The following is a 5,685-nucleotide window of genomic DNA, read 5'->3' on the forward strand; positions in this document are numbered from 1 at the left end:
CCTGCAATTTATTTCCATCACTGTATATAGCATCTTCTCTACGTTTGCATAACAGTTTCTGTAATGTGTTCTTCCTCTCCAAAGAGATGTCAAAGTAAATAGAACTTATGTAAATTCTGAATAATAACACAGTAATTACGAAGAAGCCATTAGCAGACAAAATTTAAAAGAAAAACAATAATCATCTCCATTATTTACATTTGACGGATATTCGTCCTCATCTTGTTTGTTGTTAACACAACGTTTCGGCTGATATACCCTCCAGCCTTCGTCAGGTGTCTTGGGGAAATTTCGAACCTGGGTTCTCATTCCTATCGATGTTACTATTATTATTATATTATTATTATTATTATTACTATTACTATTATTATTACAATTATTATTAATCAGGTCGCTATTATTATTATTAATCGAACTCGGAACCTTGGGGTTAGTAGCCCGCGCTCTTAACCACTACGCCATATGCCCGTGGGCAATTATGGGGTGAATTTTAAGGCTTATAGATCTATTATTTTTCTATCCTTCCTCAATACCGGTTCCCATATGCTATTCATATCTGCACTCGGTCTGCTTAGGAGGTTGTTGTGTCCTAGCATATGTGCTGCTTCTTTTAGCTTTCGTATTTTCCAGTGTTGTTCCCTGTCTATTATTTTAACTTCATCCCACAGGGGGAGGTGGTTTCCATTTTTCCATACATGATCAGCTATACCCGATTTATCAATATCTCCTCGTGTCACAGCTTTGCGATGTTCTTCTACCCTTATTTTGAGGGGGCGACATGTTTCGCCTTTGTATAACCTACCACAGCTGCATGGGATGGAGTACACGCAGTTTTTGGTCATATTCTCTTCTGTTGGTGGTTTTACCCGAAGGAGATATTTGCGAAGTGTTGTATTGCTCTTGGATACTGCCCTGATGTCATATGGGCCGCATATCTTTTGTATCTTTTCGGAGAGGCCTTTCACACAGGGTAGACAGACTGTAGACAGTTTATTGGTTTCATCCTCTCTTTTCTTCATAATTGGAGTAGATAGTATGTTCTTGGGGTAGTTGTTTCTTAATAGATTGTTACTGAGCTTGATCATTTCCTCGTGGTGGGTATCACGATCGCTACTTATATTCTTTGCTCGGTGTTTTAGGCACTGAGCAATTCCTCTCTTTACACTGTATGGATGGTGGGAATTGAAGTTAAGGTATCGTCCAGTGAAGGTTGGCTTGCGATATACGGATGTCCTGAATCCATACTCGGTGCGTGTTATTAATACGTCCAGGAATGCCAGCTGATTGTTTGTGTTAAACTTCGGAAGTCTGCTACAGAGACATGAAGCATACATCGGCAAGCTTATGACGGCGAGGCAATGGGTCGGAAGCAATGTTTCGAATGGTAAGGGTGCTTCAAAAACGGAAGAGCGTCTCTGGAAGACGATGAGCGAACTGGAAGACCTGCCACGGCTGTCATCCCAGAAAATGTGATATTGTGCATCGAAAATTCGTCCCCCTGGGCCAGACCATCACTCGAAATTTCTACTGCAATGTTTTGAAGCGTTTGAGGGAGGACTTTCGGTAAAGCGACCGGATCTGTGGAGCGCGAATTGGATTCTTCACCGAGCTCTCCTCACTCATGAGTTTCTCGCCAAAAGCAACATGCTATCGCTTCTGCAGTTTTAACACCTGCGGACTTTCATCTCTTTCTCAAGATGAAAAGGTAGCTCAAAGGTTGCCGTTTTAACATCATTGCCGGGATCCAGAGCGAATTGCAGAAGGTCTTCGGCTCGCTTACGGAAAATGACTTCCAGGTCAAATTTCAAAAGTGACAGGAACGCTGAGACCGGTGTATTGCTGCGCAAGGTGGACTATTTCCAATGAGATGATGATGATGTTAAAACTTAGGTAATTAAGTTATTTTTTTATTAAACAGGACTAGTTCTGGAAACTTTTGATACCGCCTCGTATGTATGTACGTGCGTACGGTTTCTAACCCAGATCGAAAGCTCATCTATTGGAATTTCAACATCAACAGGGTATTTTTGCATGTCTGTGTGTTTGTGTACAGTATTGGGAGTCAGTGTATATGCAGATCTGTATGTTTTCCTTTATATATGTATTCTCATGCATATAGTTGCATATCTTGATATGCTCATGTATACTTAAATGATAATCTGAAAGTTTTACAAATCTTTACAGCTCCAGTGGTAGATTGGATCTGTAGTCTTCGAATCAGCTTTCTCCTTTCTGATTTTGAGAAGCTTAATTTCTCGAGATTAGTACTAGGGCAGTGTGTTAATATCCCATTGCCCCAATAATTACACGTATAAACATGAACTTGTAATCTGGGTTCAGTAACTGTAGATTTCTCAATAGTTCAGTGTAGGTATTTTCTTTTTCGTTGATCTTCAGCTTAATGTTAACATTTGCTGAGCAGCTGATTTCCACTTCTGTACACAACTTTTCTTCTCTATCCTAAATATACCATGTCTGATCTATTATATTCACATCTTATTGGGGTTTTCAATGGGACATTTCATCACCACTCCTCTTTAGTATGAGTGGCTATGGCCTCTAACATACTATGAACTCTTTTCCACAGGATTATGCTTCCGACAGATCTCGATATATAGTGTCTTGACTACAACATAATGTCTTGTGGGTAGATAATACCGCAATGACAATTTTAGACAACTGCTTATGATACGCGTGATATCATCGGTGTTAATTCCACAAAGTCTGCATAGGTCATCACATTTTGGTGTTTTTTCTGCGTTTCTGTCCCTTTTGTGTGTCAAGTATTTTCTATTCCTGGATTGCAATCGCATACGCTTCAAAGTGAGAGTCCGGTTGTTGGTTCGCAATAAACTGTTTTGAAGGTCAATATTACAGTTATCCAGAAGCTTTCTGCTAACATATCCGCTGATACACGTTCATTCTTTCATCTGATGATACGTTTTAGTAGAGCCATGCGACTTCTCTGGGCATGTATCCAAGGTTATCAGACAATAAATGTTGTTTAAGGAGCTGCTTTCCAAGTCTCATGGTGCTATCTGCCTCGTGCCTGCAAACGTGGTCAAGGGATGCACTTCGACACTTGGTAGTTGGATAATGTTACCAAAGGGATATGATATGACATTTAAAGACAAATGTTAAGCCTCTGCCTCCTTGTTTTCGTTTTAAGTTATCTACGTCAATATTGATGTGAATATTATTTATGTTGGTCAGTATCTACCGGTTTTCTCATCAATGGCTCAGATCTCATCAAGCGTCCATTTAAGTTACCCAAATGTTGGTATGAATGCTGGTACTGCAAATACATTGTGGGCCACTGTTTTATTGAATAGAGAAAGTTCAGAGGTCCACATTTTCTTTATCCGGCTGTAATATTCTTTAGTGACATGCATTTTGTTACAGATGCCATTGTAAGATCTGTTTTCATATACCCCTACGTACCTGAAACATTCTACATCAGATATAGGAGAAACAGTTAAGTCAATGATGGAGATGCCGCTAGTCTGGTTTGCAGTTTTCCCTTTTCACAACCATATAGCAACATTTCTCCTGCCCAAACTCCAACTCTATATCCTTTGAGAATGTGGTAACCAGCTCAAGGCTCTTTTCCATGCATATTCTTGACGTAGAGTTTCAAGTCAGCCACAAAGAAGCAGTGCGTGATTTTGGTATTTCTGTTTCCTTGTGAACCAGTGAGACACTCTTCAGACTTCCTTAACATGAATGACCAGAGTTTTACAGAAAGTATGAACAGCATCACAGAGAGGCTGTCCCCTTGTAATATACCTTTGTGATACTGTATTTTATCACTGTATTTATCTTCAAGATGGTGGCCCACGATGACGTCAGGTCAGCTATGGCTTTGACTATGCTCTCTCAAACCTTAACAAGTCGATGGGCTTCTAGCATCCATGAGTAGGAAATAATGGCTTTCTTGTAGTCCAGCCACATTGAAACTAGGTTCCTCCTATGCACTCATACCTATGACATTACAGATTTGTTTTTCAACAATTGCTCGGTACATTATCAGACTCCCTTCTTCTCAGCTGCTTGTTCTGCTCTGATAATGTTATTACTTTCACAATGGTCTTGGAAGAAGAGGTTTAAACATACTGCATATATTTTATACATTAAGTTCTTACATGCTATTGGCCGGTAGTTTTTTGTCATGTGGGCGGTTCTGCTTTTAGGAATAAGTTTTGTCTTTCCCAGAGCTAACCATTGTGTTATGTTATTATTCTCATTGAGAGCTTGCAGGTGCAAATAGGATCGGTAGGTTAGTTTCTTGTACCAGTATCCAACAATCAAGTTTCTTCCAGGTGTTTATACGATATCATGCATACATACATACATAAAATTTGCGAATATGAAAATGTATATGATGTGTGGGGAATTTATGGAAAGAAATCCCATAAAACTCATCAATTTAGTTAAAAATGGAGAATACAAGTGGTTAAAATATATAAGAGAAATTTAATTCATGCAGACGATCGTTTCGTACAGAGATATAAAAATCATGCAAAATCATGATTGAATTGAATTATACTAAACCAATTAAATAAATTAATTAATTATATATATCAATGTACTCTTCAGTGCAGGAAGTATAAAAAAAATTTACAATGAACTTAGGAAAGGAAATAGCAGAAGAATAGAATCTAGGAGATTCATATTTATCCATATGAGAAAGAGATGTGAGTCAAGTTAGATATTAACTATAACTAAAAACTATAACGGTTATTTGAAAATATAAGTAAAGAGGTATCAGAGACGTTCCCTCTATGAATGAGTAAGGGAATTAGAAATTTTAACACCAAACAAGTAGCGTAAGGCAAAAAATTGTATTAGAAATGTCCAATGGAAAGGCATTGCTATATTTGAATTAGGATATGACCTGGCAGTTGAAATCATTACGTAGTGTGATGTATTTAAAAAAAATTTTATACATGCGAAAGAAGTTAATCTTTAGGAGGTAGTATATAAAGAGCGAATACTATATAGTTTACGTAAACAAGTATTAGAGAGGCAAAAAGGGTTAAAGAGAGAATAAGATGTGTAAGAGGGACTTGTGTGTGCATAAAAACTAATATAAAGCAGAAAAAATGAGTAAAAACAGAAAAATAGGTGTTAATTTTACAACTTAGATAGTAAATACTTGCTGTGACTATAAAGATGAAAAAAGTAAAGTTCAAAAAGAGAATAAATGTAGGAATACGGGAAAATAAATAAATAAATAAATAAATGTAGGGGAGATAAATGAGCTGGGAATGAAAATAGTATATAAATATATAAAAAAGGTTTGTTTTATTTATGCATTGATGCGTAAGGTTATACATTAGCTGTGTTTTAGTATAAATAAAAATTTATTATGAGGTAACAAACTAGCTTAGCATTATGTGAAAGGGATATGCAATGGTAGTAGGGTAGCATTGATACTCAAATAATGGAAGTGTATTATGAACTATGTATATAAGAGAAGGTATGGACAGGATGGTACACATAAGTGTACAAAACAAATTTATACATAATGCCGGAGAAAAATAATCTTATAAGGAAAAGAGTGTTTGTATATTTACTCACACGTGAGTAGAGACTCATTTACACATTAGTATATGTAGATATTAGAACTCTAGTTGTTGTATGATTAGGTTATACATAAAAAAAGAAACACCGTACAAAAATATA

The sequence above is a fragment of the Octopus bimaculoides genome, chromosome 1, assembly GCF_046866305.1.
Source record: "Octopus bimaculoides isolate indiv1 chromosome 1, ASM4686630v1, whole genome shotgun sequence".
NCBI classification, from domain to species: domain Eukaryota; kingdom Metazoa; phylum Mollusca; class Cephalopoda; order Octopoda; family Octopodidae; genus Octopus; species Octopus bimaculoides.